The sequence below is a fragment of the Muntiacus reevesi genome, chromosome 2, assembly GCF_963930625.1.
Source record: "Muntiacus reevesi chromosome 2, mMunRee1.1, whole genome shotgun sequence".
Lineage (NCBI taxonomy): Eukaryota > Metazoa > Chordata > Mammalia > Artiodactyla > Cervidae > Muntiacus > Muntiacus reevesi.
The window spans coordinates 114,658,985-114,679,035 of NC_089250.1; positions in this window are offsets into that span (position 1 = coordinate 114,658,985).

A 20,051-nucleotide genomic window follows, 5' to 3' on the forward strand; every position below is an offset into this window, starting at 1 on the left:
TTTATTTTCACATATACATATTGTCTTCTTAAATCATAACTTAAAATATTGCATTGTATTCTATCAAGTTGATATACTGAAACTTACTAGTTAACTTATTGTTTCACCAGAAGAACCTGATTTCCATTCCTCTTTCTTACCCCTGGTTTTCTGTGAATGCCATGTTTATTTCTGGATAAGTCTGTGTCCCTAGAGGGTTATTTCCGTTGGCAGCTGTCACAATAAATCAGTAATAGAATAATTTGTTGCAGCAAATATAATTAGCCCATTGTCTTAACACCATCTCAGAGATTCACCCTAGAGCGCCTAATGGTCAGTACGGGTAATATAATAATCACATCCCAGATGGGAAATGTGAACACCAACCGTTCCTTGTAAGTACAGGGCTGACACTTCCTCACCAGCTGCTGATGCTGTTTAGTCCCTAAGTTGTGTCTGACTCTTTGTAATCTCATGGGCTGTAGCCTGCTAGGCCTCTCCTCTGTCTACGGGGTTTTCCAGGAAAGAATCCTGGGGTGGGTTGCCATTTCCTTCTCCAGGGGATCTTCCTGACCCACGATTGAGTCTCGGGTCCCCTGCATTAGCAGGAGGAACTGATAACTGGGGAAAGGAATCCCTTTCACGTGGCTCACTTCTGCTTCAGCTCCAACAGGGAATAATGAGGGCAGACTTTAGAAAATTTTATTTTTTCTCCTTTGATGCTCATCAGTTTTTTCTATATATGTTGTCTTTTTTCATCAGTTATCATTATCCTGTTTTCTTTCCTCAGTTTTTCCAGCATTGTTTTACCTTTTTTTTTTTAACCATACCACACCTTTTCTTAGTCTTTTTCATGCTTCCTTTTCTCACCCACATATCTCCATTAAAAAAACAATTTTTTTTTTCTCTGATTTTATTCCATTCTCTTGTGAGTTGTCATAGCACAGTGTTAGAAGAGCTGTTTCTAAGTCAGGTTTTCTGGGTTAAATCTCATCTCTGTCACTTGAAAATGCATGACCTTGGGCAAGATATTTTATCTCTCTGTGCTTCAGTGTTCTCATCTGTAAAAAAGGAATAAATCTAATTCTCCCATAAAGTTGTGTAAAGGTTAAATAAATTATTACAGGTGAATTATTTAGAAGTGTGCCTGGCCCATAAGAGTCTACTACTCATGTTTGAATTGCTTTATACCCTTTATTTGTAGCTCATTTTAATTCACTTTGACATCTCTGTCATTTCTTGAGCTACACCTTTTTCCTCCATTGATAGCCTCACATGGGTTTATTTTTTCAGTTACTTTGCTTTCACTTGTGTTCTTTTACACTACTTTTGCTCCTTTAATTCATTTCTGCATTTTCCTGTGCACAGAAAACATTATAGTTATAATTTCCTTACAATTCCCTTATTCATTTTTGGTATAATTTTGTTTTATTGAGAAATAATTGGCATACGTCACTGCTATTCTTTCATTATTGACCTCTCTTGACTGTTCTTAGGTCCATTTTATTCATCATAAGAATGCAGTCCTCTCTAGGTTTTACATTTATTCTGTTTCCTTTAACATCTCTTCCATTATTGTTTCTCTATTTCTTCATCATTTACTAATCTGGGCTACTTATCTGTAGAGATGACATTTGTTCACATATTCGTTTTTGTGTTTTACATATCATTTCTGCTTCTCCAATTCCCTTTATGGTTTTACAAAGTTATGTGTCCTCTAATGCTTTGTGTTTCTATTGATGCATATTATTGCAGTTTTTGTGCCTTTCACATTTTTTCTTCTTTTTCTTTTTTATTTATATTGAGATGTTTCTATGTATGAATACTTCCATACTCTTCATATCTTTGAATAGAAGTTTTCTTCTTGCTTATCATTTGCTCTTCTTTCCCTAAATTATTCTCTCCATCACCTTATCCTGTCTTATTTTAATTCAACAATTTATTTCTCTAGAGAGACTTTTCTTTCTTATCTCACAAAGCTCCTTCATCTTAAATTTTTTCCCCACAATTCCCTATGGTGTTCACTTTCTTTACTCTTTTTCTCTCTATTATAATTTGAATTTGCACATGCTCTCAATATCTTCTCTTAAAGAAATCTTGCATGATTTACAGAATACCATCATGGAACTGCTATACAGACACATTATGACAGTTTCAGAGACAGAAGAGAAAGAAAAAGGAGAAGCATACTTAAGGAGAAAATGGTTCAAAACTTCCCAAATCTTGGGAGGAAAAATGGACAAAGAAACTAATAAAGCTCAAATGACCCCAAATAGAATCAACCCAAAGCAGATTGCTCAGACTTAGAGACAAAGAGAATTTTGAAAGTCACAAGAGAAAAGATACTTGCCATATATAAGAGAACTCCCATAATACTATTTGCAAATTTTTCAGCAAAACCTCACAGTCCAGGGGAAAGTGGATGATATAGTCAAAGTACTGAAAGAAAAGAAAAAAACTTCAACCAAGAATAATTTACCCAGAAACAATAATCTTTTCAAACAAGAGATAATGTCTTTCCCAGACAAGTAAAAATGGAGGGAATTCATCACCACTAGAACCGCTTGCAAGAAAGAGAAATGCAAAAGAGCAAAATGGCTGACTGAGGAGACCTTACAAATAGCTGTGAAAAGAAGAGAAGCAAACAGCAAAAGAGAAAAGGAAAGATATACCCATTTGAATGCAGAGTTCCAAAGAATAGCAACTAGAAATAAGAAAGGTTTCCTCAGTGATCAGTGCAAAGAAATAGAGGAAAACAATAGAATGGGAAAGACTAGAGATCTCTTCAAGAAAATTAAAGTTATGAGGGGGAACATTTCATGCAAAGGTAGGTACAATTAAGGGCAGAAACGGTATGGACCTAACAGAAGCAGAAGATATTAAGAATAGGTGGCAAGAATACACAGAAGAACTATACCAAATAGATCTTCATGACCCAGATAATCACGATGGTGTGATCACTCACCCAGAGCTAGACATCCTGGAATGTGAAGTCAAGTGGGCCTTAGGAAGCACCACTATGAACAAAGCTAGTGGAGATGATGCAATTCCAGGTGAGTTATTTCAATTCCTAAAAGATGATGCTGTGAAAGGCCTGCACTCAATATGCCAGCAAATTTGGAAAACTCAGCAGTGGCCACGGGACAAGAAAAGGTCAGTTTTCATTCCAATCCCTAAGAAAGGCAGTGCCAAAGAATGCTCAACTACCACACAATTGTACTCATCTCACACACTAGTAAAGTAACGCTTAAAATTCTCCAAGCCAGACTTCAACAGTAGGTGACCTGTGAACTTCCAGATGTTCAAGTTGGTTTTAAAAAATGCAGAGGAACCAGAGATCAATTGCCAACATCCGCTAGATGCAAGAGAGTTCCAGAAAAACATCTATTTCTGCTTTATTGACTATGCCAAAGCCTTTGACTTGTTGTGTGGATCACAACAAACTGAAAAATTCTTAGAGATATGGGAATACCAGACCACCTGACCTGCCTGTTGAGAAACCTGTGTGCAGGTCAGGAAGCAACAGTTAGAAATGGACATGGACCAAAACACTGGTTCAAAATTGGGGAAAGAGGACATCAAAGCGGTATATTGTCACCCAGTATCTTTAACATATATAGAGAATACCTCATATGAAATGCTGGGATGAAGCACAAGCTGGAATTAAGGTTGCTGGGAGAAATATCAATAACCTCAGACATACAGATGATACCACCCTTATGACAGACATTGAAGAATAACTCAAGAGCCTCTTGATGAAAATGAAAGAGGAGAGTGAAAAAGTTGGCTGAAAGCTCAACATTCAGAAAACTAAGATCATGGCATCTGGTCTCATCACTTCATGCAAGTAAATGGGGATTTCCCTGATGGAAAAAGTGAGAGACTTTATTTTGGGGGGTTCCCAAATCACTGCAGATGATGACTGCAGCCATGAAATTAAAAGACGTTTGCTTCTTGGAAGAAAAGCTATGACGAACATAGATAGCATATTAAAAAGAAGAGACATTACTTTGCCAACAAAGATCCATCCAGTCAAGCCTATGATTTTTCCAATAGTCATGTATGGATGAGAGTTGGATTATAAAGAAAGCTGAGCGCCAAAGAATTTATTCTTTTGAACTGTGGTGCTGGAGAAGACTCTTGAGATTCCCTTGAACTGTAAGTAGATGCAACCAATCCATCCTAAAGGAAACCAGTCTTGAATCTTCATTGGAAGGACCGATGTTCAAGCTGAAACTCCAAAATTTTGGCCACCTGATGCAAAGAGGTGACTCATTTGAAAAGACCCTGATGCTGGGAAAGATTGAAGGCAAGAGGAGAAGGGCATGACAGAGGATGGCATGGTTGGATGGCATCACTGACTCAATGGACATGAGTTGACCAAACTCTGGGAGTTGGTGATGGACAGGGAGGCCTTGTGAGCTGCAGTCCACGGGGTCACAGAGTTGGACATGACTCAGCGACTGCACTGAACTGAAGTGTGGAGCAACTAAACCCATGTGCCACAACTTTTGAGTCTGTGTTAGAGCCCGGGAACCCAATTACTGATCCCACTTTCGTCAACTATAGAAGCCTGCAGGCCTAGAGTCTATGCTCCGCAACAAAAGAGGGCACCGCAATGAGAAGCCCACACCGCAACTAGAGAGAAGCCCCAAATCACCGCACCTAGGCAAAAGCCCACTCAGGTATGAAGACCCAGCACGCCAGTAATAAGTAAATAAATAATATGAAATTATATAAAAGAAAGAAACTCTCTCTAGCTTAAAGGACACACACAGGCAAAAGTGAAGGAAAGTTAGAAGTCATTCCAAGCAAATATGAATGAAAGAGAGCAAGGTAGTCATAATTTATTGGATGGAAGAGTGTGAGACAAAAGTTGTCACAAGTGACAAAGAGAGGTCATTATATCATACTTGGGCCAATTCATTATGAGGGTATAAAATTTGAAAATACATATGCACTAAGTAGCTGAGCATCTAAATTTATAAAAAATCATTAACATAACTGAAGGGAGAAATTAGCAGCAGTACAACAATAGTAGTTGAGTTTAAATACATTAATTTCAACAATGGGTAGATCGTCCAGACAGCACAATGTGGAAAAAATGGACTTGAACAATAGTATAGACAAAACGAACCTAAAACACTATACAGATCATTCACGCAACAATATCAGAATACACATGCTCAAGCACACAAAGAACATTTCATATGTTAAGGGGCAAAAGAAGTCAACAAATTTAAAAGGATTCATATCATACAGCATAACTTTTCCAACTGTAATCATATGAAACTAGAAATGAATAACAAGATAATACTGAAAAAATAACAGTGGGTTAAAATTGAACAGCGTACTCTTGACCAATCACTGAGTTAGAGAAAAATCAAAAGCAAAATTTTAAGGTATCTTGTAATGAATGAAGATGAAAACACACTATACCAAAAATAATAGAATGCAATAAAAGTAATGCTAAGTGGAAAGTTTATAATGATAGACACTTACATTAAGAAAAAACAAACACTTTCACTAAAAAACAAAAAATATACATCAAGAAACTAAGAAAATATAGACTAATTCCAAAATTAGCAGAAGAGAAGAAATCATACAGGAGAAATAATGAAATAGAGACTAGAAAAATAGAAAAGGTCAACAAAATTTAAAGTTAGCTTTTAAAAAAGAAAAAAATTAGCTCCACCAAATAGAGGGAATACTCAGAATTATAAACAAAAGATGTTACAACTGATACCACAGAAATACAGAGAGTCATAAGGGACTACAGTAAAGAAAAATATATTACAAAAGGTTAAAATAATTTATGGAAATGGACAATGAAGGAATGGATAAATTGCTAAAAGCATGTAATCTACTAAGGTTGAATCTTGAAAAATAATCTGAATGAATAAAGAATAAGGAGATCTATCTTGAGGTATAACTGAAAGTGAAATTCTGTAAAGAAATTATTCTTCAATTGAAAAATAAATTAATTAAAAAAAAATGAGGTCAAATCAGAAGTCCAAAACCTCGTAACAAAGGAAAAGCCTTGGACCGGATGGCTACACTGCTGGACTCTACCAAACATTTAAACAAGAATTAAAACCAATACTTTCCAATGTCTTTAAAAATTAGAAGGAACTCTGCCACAATCATGCTGAGGCTTGTGTTACTTTATATCAAAGCCATATAGGACAAGGAAAGAAACCTACAGGCCCTAGCGACCATAGATGCAGAAGTCTTTAACAGAAAACAAGCAAACCAATTCAGCAGCACATTAAAAGGGCCATATATCATGATCAAGTGGGATTCATGCCTGTAACACAGAATGCATTGACATTTATAAATAAATGTTAACACAATGAAGATTATATTAAAAGATGCAGATAACACATTTGACAAAAGATCCTATAATGATACAAACTCAAACTCAAACTCATGTCCATTGCTCAAATTCATGTCCATTGAGTCGGTGATGCCATTCAACCATCTCATCCTCTGCCATTCCCCTTCTCCTGCCTGCAATCTTTCCCAACATCAGGGTCTTTTCCAGTGAGTCAGTTCTTTGCATCAGATAAAAGTATTGGAGCTTCAGCTTAAGCATCAGTCTTTCCAATAAATATTCAGGACTGATTTCCTTTAGGATTGACTGGATTGAACTCCTTGCAGTCTAAGGGACTCTCAAGAATCTTCTCTGACACCACAGTTCAAAAGCATTAATTTTTTGGTGCTCAGCTTTGTTTATGGTCCAGTTCTCACACCCATACGGGAGAGTTGGATCATACTGGAAAAACCATAGCTTTAACTAGACAGACCTTTGTCAGCAAAGTAATGTCTTTGCTTTATAATAAGCTGTCTAGGTTGGTCATAGCTTTTCTTCCAAGGAGCAAGTGTCTTTTAATTTCATGGCTGCAGTCACCATCTGCAGTGATTTTGAGGCCCAAGGAAATAAAGTCTGTCACTGTTTCCTTGTTTCACCACCTGTTTGCTATAGAGTGTTGCAACTGGATGCCATGACCTTCACTTTTTGAATGTTGATTTTGAAGCCAGCTTTTTCACTCTCCTCTTTCAGTTTCATCAAAATGCTCTTTAGTTTCTCTTCATTTTCTGCCATTAGGGTGGCATCATCTGCATATCTGAGGTTATTGATATTTCTCCCAGGAATCTTTTGTGCTTCATCCAGCCTGGCATCTTGCATGATGTACTCCACATATAAATTGAATAAGCAGGGTGACAATATACAACCTAATAAAGAGTATACTGCAACATAGTAAAGAGTATATTTAACAAAGCTTATTAAGCTTATTAGTCACTCAGTCATGTCCAACTCTTTGCAACCCCATAGACTATAGCCTGCCAGGCACGTCTGTCCGAGGGGATTCTCCAGACAAGAAGACTGGAATAGGTTGCCGTGCCCTCCCCCAGGGGATCTTCCCAACTCAGGGAGAGAACCCAGGTCTCCCTAACAGCAAGCGGATTCTTTACCATCTGAGCCACCAGGGAAGCCCATATTTAACATATATAATAAGCCTACAGCTAATACTATACTCGACAGTGAAAAGGTCAAAGTTTTTCCTCTAAGATCATGAAGAAGATAAAATATCCTCTCTAGTCTCTTCTATTCAATATAGTACTAGAATTCCTAGCTAGAGAAGTTAGGCAAGAAATGGGAAATAAAAGGCATTTGAATCAGTAAGAAGTAAAATTGTTTCTTTGATCCATCATGAAGACGAAACGTAAGACTCCACCCAGAATATTTAGATCTAATGAATGAATTTGGCAATGATGTAGAAGAAAAAAATCAAGATACAGATATTAGTAGTGTTCCTATACACTAAAATGTACACTATAAGAATTAATTTAAGAAATCTCTGACAGTTATTATACAATACCTTTAAATACAGTAAACTACATGGGACATATTTAAAGAAACAGCTGCAAGATCTGTAAACTGAAAACTATAAAACATTGAAGGAGGATACAAGTAAATCAAAGTTATTCTGAGTTCTTAGATTGACGGAATTAATATGGTTAAAATGTTCCTACTTTCCAAGGGTGATTTACATATTGAAAGCAATCCATTTCAATATTACAATGGCATTTTTCACATCAATAGGAAAATCCTAAATGTTTAAATAAAACTGTAAAATAAATCCCAAATAGCCAAACAAATGAGAAACAGCCAAATTCAGTTTCACTGATCACTGAGTTCACACTCCCTGATTTCAAATAAATTGCAAAACTAGAGTGATTTTCTGATCTCTTTTTAAAACTGAAGTGTATTGATCTATAATATTTTGTTACTTTCAGGTATATACAAAACTATGATAATCTTTTGGAAGTGTTATACAGAGTCACATACACCACTGGAACAGCAATAGAAATAAACCCTCACAAGTCAACTAATCTTTCACAAGAATGCTGAGAATACACAATGGGGAGAGGATAGTCTCTTCAATAAATGGTGTTGAAAGATTGAATATTCACATATAAAAGAATGAAAGTGGACACTTACCATACACCATTCACAAAATCAGCTGAAATGGATCAAATACTTAAAATACAAGACCTGAACCATAAAACTCCTAGGAAAAAAACATACAGAAAAATTTTCTTGATGTTGGTTTTGACTATGATTTTTTGGTTATATTACTAAACTCTCAGGCAAAGAAAGCAAAATAAAGGGGGGCTACATTAAACTAGAAGTATTTGGCATAGCAAAAGAAGGAATCAGAAGAGAAAAGCAAATCTTCACAAAGGGAGAAAATATTAGCAAACAATATATCTGACAAGAGGTTAACATCCAAAATATGTAACAAAGTCATACAATTCAAGGAAAAAGAAGGAAATCATTTAACTAATGCTTAAAAATGGGCAAAAGATCTGAATAGATATTTCTCAAAGGAGACATACAAGTGGGCAGCAGATATATGAAAAAGTACTCAACGTTACTAATCAACAGGAATTGATTTTCAGTGGCTCAGTCATGTGCAACTCTTTGTGACTCAATGAACAACACACTAGGCTTCCCAATATCCTTCACCATCTCCTGGATCTTGCTCAAACTCATCTCCATTGAGTCGGCGATGCCATCCAACCATTTCATCCTCTGTCATTCCCTTCTCCTCCTGCCTTCAATCTTTCCCAACATAAGGGTCTTTTCAAATGAGTCAGTTCTTCACAACAGGTGGCCAAAGTATTGGAGCTTCAGTTACAGCATCAGTCCTTCCAATAAATATTCAGGACTGATTTCCTTTAGGATTGACTGGTTTGATCTCCTTGCAGTCCAAGAAACTCTCAAGAGTCTACTCCAACATCACAGTCTGAAAGCATCAACTCCTCAGTGCTCAACCTTCTTTATGATTCAATTCTCACACCTACTGTAAAAATTTGCCTACTGGAAAAATTATAGCTTTGACTAGGTGAAGCTTTGTTGGCAAAGTGTTGTCTTTGCTTTTTAATTTGTGGTCTATGATTGTCATAGCTTTTCTTCCAAGGAGCAAGTGTCTTTTAATGTCATGACTGCAGCCATCATCTACAGTGATTTTGGAGCCCAAGAAAATAAAATCTGTCACTGTTTCCATTGTTTTTCCACCTATTTGCAAGGAAGTGATGGGACCAGATGTCATGATCTTTGTTTTTTGAATGTTGATTTTAAGCCAGTTTTTTCACTCTCCTCTTTCATCTTCATCAAGAGCCTCTTTCATTCCTCTTCTCTTTCTGCCATAAGGGTGGTGTCATCTGCATATCTGAGGTTTTTGATATTTCTCCCAGCAATCTAGATTCCAGCTTGTGCTTCATCCAGCCCAGCATTTCACATGAGGTACTCTCTGTATATGTTAAAGATTTTTTTTTTTTTTTGACAATTTGATTCATAGTTTTAATCATTGTGGCTTTAATTAAAATTTAAATAACATCAGTTGCTCCAGTTGCTGTTTTTTATACTCTTCGGGGATTCTAGTCATTTTTTTTTTTTTCTTTTCTTTTTTATTTTTTATTTTTTCATTTTTCAGTGGGTTTTGTCATACATTGATGTGAATCAGCCGTAGAGTTACACGAATTCCCCATCCCGGTCTCCCATCCCACCTCCCTCTCCACCCGATTCCTCTGGATCCTCCCAGCCCAACAGGCCCGAGCACTTGACTCATGCCTCCCACCTGGGCTGGTGGTCTGTTTCACCATAGTTAATATACATGCTGTTCTTTCGAAACATCCCACCCTCACCTTCTCCCACAGAGTTCAAAATTCTGTTCTGTACTTCTGCGTCTCTTCTTCTGCCCTGCATATAGGGCCATCGTTACCGTCTTTCTAAATTCCGTATATATGTGTTAGTATACTGTAATGTTCTTTATCTTTCTGGCTCACCTCACTCTGTATAATGGGCTCCAGTTTCATCCATCTCATTAGAACTGATTCAAATGAATTCTTTTTAACGGCTGAGTAATATTCCATGGTGTATATGTACCACAGCTTCCTTATCCATTCATCTGCTGTTGGGCATCTAAGTTGCTTCCATGTCCTGGCTATTATAAACAGTGCTGCGATGAACATTGGGGTGCACGTGTCTCTTTCAGATCTGGATTCCTCAGTGTGTATGCCCAGAAGTGGGATTGCTGGGTCATATGGTAGTTCTATTTCCAGTTTTTTAAGAAATCTCCACACTGTTCTCCATAGTGGCTGTACTAGTTTGCATTCCCACCAACAGTGTAAGAGCGTTCCCTTTTCTCCACACCCTCTCCAGCATTTATTGCTTGTAGACTTTTGGATAGCAGCCATCCTGACTGGCGTGTAAAGGTACCTCATTGTGGTTTTGATTTGCATTTCTCTGATAATGAGTGATGTGGAGCATCTTTTCACGTGTTTGTTAGCCATCTGTATGTCTTCTTTGGAGAAATGTCTGTTTAGTTCTTTGGCCCATTTTTTGATTGGTTCGTTTATTTTTCTGGAATTGAGCTTCAGGAGTTGCTTGGATATTTTTGAGATTAATCCTTTGTCTGTTTCTTCATTTGCTATTATTTTCTCCCAATCTGAGGACTGTCTTTTCACCTTACTTATAGTTTCCTTTGTTGTGCAAAAGCTTTTAATTTTCATTAGGTCCCATTTGTTTATTTTTGCTTTTATTTCCAATATTCTGGGAGGTGGGTCATAGAAGATCTTGCTGTCACTTATGTCAGAGAGTGTTTTGCCTATATTCTCCTCTAGGAGTTTTATAGTTTCTGGTCTTACATTTAGATCTTTAATCCATTTTGAGTTTATTTTTGTGTATGGTGTTAGAAAGTGTTCTAGTTTCATTCTTTTACAAGTGGTTGACCAGTTTTCCCAGCACCGCTTGTTAAAGAGGTTGTCTTTTTTCCATTGTATATCCTTGCCTCCTTTGTCAAAGATAAGGTGTCCATAGGTTCGTGGGTTTATCTCTGGGCTTTCTATTCTGTTCCATTGATCTATATTTCTGTCTTTCTGCCAGTACCATACTGTCTTGATGACTGTGGCTTTGTAGTAGAGTCTGAAGTCAGGCAGGTTGATTCCTCCAGTTCCATTCTTCTTTCTCAAGATTACTTTGGCTATTCGAGGTTATTTGTATTTCCATACAAATTGTGAAATTTTTTGTTCTAGTTCTGTGAAAAATACCGTTGGTAGCTTGATAGGGATTGCATTGAATCTATAGATTGCTTTGGGTAGAATAGCCATTTTGACAATATTGATTCTTCCAATCCATGAACACGGTATGTTTCTCCATCTGTTTGTGTCCTCTTTGATTTCTTTCATCAATGTTTTATAGTTTTCTGTGTATAGGTCTTTTGTTTCTTTAGGTAGATATAGTCCTAAGTATTTTATTCTTTTTGTTGCAATGGTGAATGGTATTGTTTCCTTAATTTCTCTTTCTGTTTTTTCATTGTTAGTATATAGGAATGCAAGGGATTTCTGTGTGTTAATTTTATATCCTGCAACTTTACTATATTCATTGATTAGCTCTAGTAATTTTCTGGAAGAGTTTTTAGGGTTTTCTATGTAGAGGATCATGTCATCTGCAAACAGCGAGAGTTTCACTTCTTCTTTTCCTATCTGGATTCCTTTTACGTCTTTTTCTGCTCTGATTGCTGTAGCCAAAACTTCCAACACTATGTTGAATAGTAGTGGTGAGAGTGGGCATCCTTGTCTTGTTCCTGATTTCAGAGGAAATGCTTTCAATTTTTCACCATTGAGGGTGATGCTTGCTGTGGGTTTGTCATATATAGCTTTTATTATGTTGAGGTATGTTCCTTCTATTCCTGCTTTCTGGAGAGTTTTAATCATAAATGAGTGTTGAATTTTGTCAAAGGCTTTCTCTGCATCTATTGAGATAATTATATGGTTTTTATCTTCCAATTTGTTAATGTGGTGTATTATGTTGATCGATTTGCGGATATTAAAGAATCCTTGCATTCCTGGGATAAAGCCCACTTGGTCATGGTGTATGATTTTTTAAATATGTTGTTGGATTCTGTTTGCTAGAATTTTGTTAAGGATTTTTGCATCTATGTTCATCAGTGATATTGATGTAGTTTTTTCTTTTTTTGTGGCATCTTTGTCTGGTTTTGGAATTAGGGTGATGGTGGCCTCATAGAATGAGTTTGGAAGTTTACCTTCATCTGCAATTTTCTGGAAGAGTTTGAGTAAGATAGGTGTTAGCTCTTCTCTAAATTTTTGGTAGAATTCAGCTGTGAAGCCACCTGGTCCTGGGCTTTTGTTTGCTAGAAGATTTTTGATTACAGTTTCGATTTCCTTGCTTGTGATGGTTCTGTTAAGATCTTCTATTTCTTCCTGGTTCAGTTTTGGAAAGTTATACTTTTCTAAGAATTTGTCCATTTCATCCAAGTTGTCCATTTTATTGGCATAGAGCTGCTGGTAGTAGTCTCTTATGATCCTTTGTATTTCAGTGTTGTCTGTTGTGATCTCACCCTTTTCATTTCTTATTTTGTTAATTTGGTTCTTCTCTCTTTGTTTCTTAATGAGTCTTGCTAATGGTTTGTCAATTTTGTTTGTTTTTTCAAAAAACCAGCTTTTAGCTTTGTTGATTTTTGCTATGGTCTCTTTAGTTTCTTTTGCATTTATTTCTGCCCTAATTTTTAAGATTTCTTTCCTTCTGCTAACCCTGGGGTTCTTCATTTCTTCCTTCTCTAATTGCTTTAGGTGTAGAGTTAGGTTATTTATTTGGCTTTTTTCTTGTTTCTTGATGTAAGCCTGTAATGCTATGAACCTTCCCCTTAGCACTGCTTTTACAGTGTCCCATAGGTTTTGGGTTGTTGTGCTTTCATTTTCATTCGTTTCTATACATATTTTGATTTCTTTTTTGATTTCTTCTATGATTTGTTGGCTATTCAGAAGCGTGATATTTAGCCTCCATATGTTTGAATTTTTAACAATTTTTTTCCTGGAATTGAGATCTAATCTTACTGCACTGTGGTCCGAAAAGATGACTGGAATGATTTCAATTTTTTTGAATTTTCCAAGACCATATTTATGGCCCAGGATGTGATCTATTCTGGAGAAGGTTCCGTGTGCGCTTGAAAAAATGGTGAAGTTGATTGTTTTGGGGTGAAATGTCCTATAGATATCAACTAGGTCTAGCTGGTCCAGTGTATCATTTAAGGTTTGTGTTTCCTTATTGATTTTCTGTTTAGTTGATCTATCCATAGTTGTGAGTGGGGTATTAAAGTCTCCCACTATTATTGTGTTACTTTTAATTTCCTCTTTCATACTTGTTAGCGTTTGCTGTACATATTGCAGTGCTCCTATGTTGGGTGCATATATATTTATAATTGTTATATCTTCTTCTTGGATTGATCCTTTGATCATTATGTAGTGTCCTTCTTTGTCTCTTTTCACATCCTTTATTTGAAAGTCTATTTTATCTGATATGAGTATTGCAACTCCTGCTTTCTTTTGGTCTCCGTTTGCGTGAAATATTTTTTTCCAGCCCTTCACTTTTAGTCTGTATGTGTCTGGTTTTGAGGTGGGTCTCTTGTAGACAGCATATATAGGGGTCTTGTTTTTGTATCCATTCAGCCAATCTTTGTCTTTTGGTTGGGGCATTAAACCCATTTACATTTAAGGTAATTATTGATAGGTGTGGACCCGTTGCCATTTACTTTGTTGTTTTGGGTTCACGTTTATTCAACCTTTCTGCATTTCCTGTCTAGAGACGATCCTTTAGCATTTGTTGAAGAGCTGGTTTGGTGGTGCTGAATTCTCTCAGCTTTTGCTTGTCTGTAAAGCTTTTGAATTCTCTTTCGTATCTGAATGAGATCCTTGCTGGGTACAGTAATCTAGGTTGTAGGTTATTCTCTTTCATTACTTTCAGTATGTCCTGCCATTCCCTTCTGGCCTGGAGGGTTTCTATTGGTAGATCAGCTGTTATCCTTATGGGAATCCCTTTGTGTATTATTTGTTGCTTCTCCCTTGCTGCTTTTAGTATTTGTTCTTTGTGTTTGATCTTTGTTAATTTGATTAATATGTGTCTTGGGGTGTTTCGCCTTGGGTTTATCCTGTTTGGGACTCTCTGGGTTTCTTGGACTTGGGTGGCTATTTCCTTCCCCATTTTAGGGAAGTTTTCAGCTATTATCTCCTCGAGTATTTTCTCATGGCCTTTCTTTTTGTCTTCTTCTTCTGGGACTCCTATGATTCGAATATTGGGGCGTTTCACATTGTCCCAGAGGTCCCTGAGGTTGTCCTCATTTCTTTTGATCCTTTTTTCTTTTTTCCTCTCTGCTTCATTTATTTCCACCATTCTATCTTCTACCTCACTTATCCTATCTTCTGTCTCCGTTATTCTACTCTTGGTTCCCTCCAGAGTGTTTTTGATCTCATTCATTGCATTATTCATTTTTAATTGACTCTTTTTTATTTCTTCTAGGTCTTTATTAAACATTTCTTGCATCTTTTCAATCTTTGTCTCCAGGCTATTTATCTGTAACTCCATTTTGCTTTCAAGATTTTGGATCATTTTTATTATCATTATTCAAAATTCTTTTTCAGGTAGATTCCCTATCTCCTCCTCTTTTGTTTGACTTGGTGGACTTTTTTCATGTTCCTTTACCGGTTGGGTATTTCTTTGCCTTTTCATCTTGTTTAGATTGCTGTGTCTGGAGTGGGCTTTCTGTATTCTGGAGGTCTGTGGTTCCTTTTTATTCTGGAGGTTTTACCCAGTGGGTGGGGTTAGACGATTGGCTTGTCAAGGTGTCCTGGTTAGCGAAGCTTACATGGGTGTTCTGGTGCATGGAACTTGATTTCTTCTCTTTGGAGAACAATGGAGTGCCCAGTAATGAGCTTTGAGATGGGTCTATGTGTTAGGTGTGACCTTGGGCAGTCTGTATGTTGACATTCAGGGCTATGTTCCTGCGTTGCTGGAGAATTTGCGTGGTATGTCTTGCTCTAAAATTTATTGGCTCTTGGGTGGTGGTTGGTTTCAGTGTAGGTTTGGAGGGTTTTGGACGGTCACTTGTTACTTAAAGATCCATGTAGTCAGGAGTTTTCTGGTGTTCTCAGGTTTTGGGCTTAAGTCTCCTGCCTCTGGATTTCAGTTTTATTCTTCCTGTAGTCTCAGGACTTCTCCAACCATACAGCACTGATAATAAAACTTCTAGGTTAATGTTGAAAAGTTTCTCCTCTGTTAGGGACACCCAGAGAGGTTCACAGAATTACATGAGGAAGGGGAGAGGGAGGAGGGAGATAGAGATGAGCAGGAGGAGAAAAAGGGGGACTCAAGAGGAGAGAGACAGATCTACGAATTTGTCTGATCCCAGAGTGTTCTCTATAGCCCAGACACCCACAAAGATTCACAGAATTGGATTGGGAAGAGAAGGGGAAAGGAGGAAATAGAGGTGTTTTGAGGTAGAAAACAGAGAGTCAAGATTGGGAGAGAATAATCAACACACTCCTGAATAAAAATGGGAGCTGAATATTGGATTCTTAAATGTTCACAATTTATATCATATACTGAAAAACAAAAATTAAAAATCTAGAGTAGAGGTTAGACTCTTAAAAATACTATATTAAAAACAAAAACCAAAACATTAAAAAAAAAAAAATTTAGAAATATATATGAAGTTTGGTTTAAAAATAGGGCTTCTCTTCTTTTATTTTTTTTTCCCCCTGTAAGGTTATAGTGTATTGAAAATGAAAATTAAGGAGTAGTAAGAGGAGTACTAGATGACTTTAAAAGAAATGAGAAAAAGACAAATAGAAAATAGAAGAGAAGAAGAAAAAAGAAAAGGAAGAAAAAGAAAAAAAAAAGAGAAAAAAAAAATTGTTTTACCTAATAAAAAAAATCGTAAAAATCTTATGAAAATGAAAATTAAGGCGTAATGGGGTAGTAATAGGGAATTTTAAAGGAAAATAAAAGAGAAAAAAGAAAAAAAAAATTTTTTTCTTACTTAAAAAAAAAAGAAAAAGAAAAAAGAAAAAATATATCTAGGAATTTCTCTGGAGCTGTTTCGGTCAGTGTGGGTTCAGCTCAGTTTCAGATAGCTCCTCGTTCCAGCTTATACTTCTCAATATCTATAGACCCTTCCGGTGAAGTCGGTGTTTTCTTCAGGGATTTTAATCTGTTGCACCGATCCGTTCTGAAGCGGTTCCCTTTGTTTATTTGGCTTCTGTTGCCGGTTTCTTCCACACCTAATTTCCGCCCTGACACAGGTGGGCGGAGGTGGATTCTTATTCAGGTAGCTAGTTCCGCCGCGCTCCGGGGTGGAGCTGGCACTGCAGGGAGGGGCTGGGGCTATTTTCTCCGTCTGGGCTGCTCAGGCTCCAGGCGGTTCCAGCCCTCGGGTGATTCACAAAAGCGCGGAACCCAAAGCTGCGCCTGCGTTTTGTCCCTACGCCGCCCGAGTGGCTCAGGCAGCCAGGCGCTTGTCGGGCGCTCTCTCCCCGGGTGCGGCGCGTCTTCTGCCCTCCGCGTCCCCAGCCCCAGTCCCCGCCCGCACCGGCCGGGCGCATGTACCGTGTCTAGCCACGACCCTCCCGGCGGATGTCGACCATCCAGAATCTCGGGAGGTCTTTTATTAGAAGGCGGAGGCCCATTTGCAGCGTGGCAGGGGATGCGGTCCTTGGGGCCGAGCCTGCCCCCTTCCCCTCCCCCCTGCCTCCTGCCTCCGGCGGGGCTGGGCCGGTCCGCAGCCTGCGAGCTCTTCTCTGGACTTTCTCAGTCCCTTTGTTCTGCGAACGGACCGGCAGTGTGTTCGGGCCGGTTATTTTTCTCTCTCTCTTGCTCTCCCCGAGTTCAAGTTGGGAGCTCACAAAAGCTCCCTCCGATTGTCCTCAGGGCACTCAGGCCCGGACCCTTCCCCAAGCAATGCCGCCCACTCCTCTCCGTTCCGCCCCCACTTGCTGGTTGCGGATGCGGGCGTCTGGGGTACTTTTCTGCTGGGAGTTGCTTTTAGGCTCGTAATCTGTGGGTTTTATTTATTGTTTCCCTCCCAGCCAGATTCAAACTCCGAGATTCAAACACTTCCCCCAGGCCCGCCAGTGTGAGGGTTTCCCAGTGTCTGGAAACATCCTCTATTAAGACCCTTCCCGGGACGGATCTCTGTCCTCAACTCTTTTGTCTCACTTTTTATCTTTTATATTTTGTCCTACCTCCTTTTGAAGACAATGGGCTGCTTTTTTGGGCGCCTGGTGACCTCAGTTAGCGATCGGAAGTTGTTTTGTGAAGTTTGCTCTGCGTTCAGTTATTCTTTTGATGAATTTCTAGGAGAGAAAGTGGTCTCCCCGTCCAACTCCTCCGCCATCTTGGCTCCTCTGTATATGTTAAAGATTCAGGGTGACAATATACAGCTTTGATGTCCTCTTTTCCCAAATTTGAACCAGTGATCTGTTCCATGTCTAGTTCTAACTGTTGCCTCTTGACCAGCATACAGGTTTCTCAGTAGGCAGGTCAGGTGGTCTGGTATTCCCATCTCTCTAAGAATTGTCCACAGTTTTCCTGTTTGTTTCAAAATGAATACACACAGAGAAAAACATGATATCAACTCACACATGTTAGAATGGCTATTACCAAAAGTATAAAAGATAATGATTGTTGGGGACAGGGAGATTTTGTATACTGTTTGTGCGAATGTAAATTAGTATGACCTTTAGGAAGAAATGGTTTATTCAAATCATTAAAAAAAAAACCTAATATATGATCTGTCAATATCATTTTTGGGTAATTAAAAGAATTTAAGTCAGGATCTGAAGAGATGTGTTCATTGCAGCATTATTCACTATAGTCAAGGTAGACACTACCTATAGCATCGTCAATAAGCAGATAAGGGAATGTGGTATATACATAAAATGGATTATTAAGCCTTAAAAAAAAAAAAGAGAATCCTTTCTTTTGCAACAAGTTGGATGGATCTGGAGGGCATGATGTTAGGTGAAAATAAGCCAAACATAGGACGACAAATGCTGCATGATCTTAGTGTAAATGGAATAAAACAGTCAAACACGCAAGAAATAGAGTTGAATGGTAATTGCCAGGGGATAGCAGTACTGAGAAATGAACGTTAAAAGCTACAAAGTTTCAGGAATATATGTTCTGGAGATCCATTGTATAATAGGGTTTAAGCTAATAATATTGCATAGCATACTTCAAGCTCACAAAAAAGTAGATCTTATGAAAAGTGTCAGTTCATTTCAGTCACTCAGTCGTCTCTGACTCTTTGCAACCCCATGAACCTCAGCATGCCAGGCCTCCCTGTCCATCACCACACTCGGAGTCCACCCAAACCCATGTCCATTGAGTCGGTGATGCCATCCAGCCATCTCATCCTCTGTTGTCCCCTTCTCCTCCTGTCCCCAATTCTTGCCAGCATTAGGGTCTTTTCCAATGAGTCAACTCTTCTCATGAGGTGGCCAAAGTATTGGAGTTTCAGCTTCAACATCAGTCCTTCCAATGAACACCCAGGATTGATCCTCCTTTAGGATGGACTGGTTGGATCTCCTTGCAGTCTAAGCGACTCTCAAGAGTCTTCTCCAACAGCACAGTTCAAAAGCATCAACTCTTTGGCACTCAACTTTCTTAACTGTCCAACTCTCACATCCATACATGACTACTGGAAAGTGACTTACCTTTAAAAAAAAAAAAGTGTGAGGGAGGAAATGTGGGGAAGTGATGGATGTTTACGTACTTGATGGTGATGACAGTTTCGTGGCTGTATATTTATCTCCACCCTTACTGCATTGAATACATTAAATATATAAACACACACACACACACACATTTTACATGCCAAACAAAGCTCAATAAGCTGCTTGCAAATAACCGAAAGATGTTGACAGAAAATGAACAATGACAAGATTTCCATCACGCAGGTCCTCAATATACTCCAATACCCAAACGTCTCTCTTATCTTAATAGAAGGGCTTCTAATTTTCATTTATTAAAACCTGCTCAGAGACCTCCCACCCACAGGACTTGCTGCACTGTAAAGCCTCGTTTAAACAGCCCCAGCTGAACACTAAGTTTGGAGAGTGACCTACTGGTCGAAAGGACATTACTATTATTTAAACTGATAATGTTTCCTTCAGTTAAAGCACGGGCTAATTCTGGTACTTATATATTTATACATACACACACACATAACATTATCTTAATCTAATGGATTATACTTAGTACCTGGTGCAATTAGTGCCATCTCCAATGAATTCTGGATATGTTTCCTGTATTTCTCTTAGTACACATAACTTGAGATTCTCAGGCCTTTAGAGCAAAGAGCACATCATGTTTTTCTAATTTTCTGGAGCCTATTCTCAATTGAAATGATTTACTGGTGGAATCCACCATTTTAAAACATTTTCTAAATACCTTTTAAAAATATATAAAGTTGCACTTCAGGTTTCTACTTTATTTTCATTTTGTATGAAAAAAAATTTTCAATGATTTACAATTCACATTATACATCCCAACATTAGTCTTCATCCTCTTCCACCTTCCTGTTCATCGGCTTAAGAATTTTCATAGCCCAGCTGTTCGTTACTCATATTTTTAGTATAAGCCAAAAAAGGAGAGCCCAGCTACAGACATCTGTTTACAGTCTCCTTATTTAAAAAGAAAATGGATTATA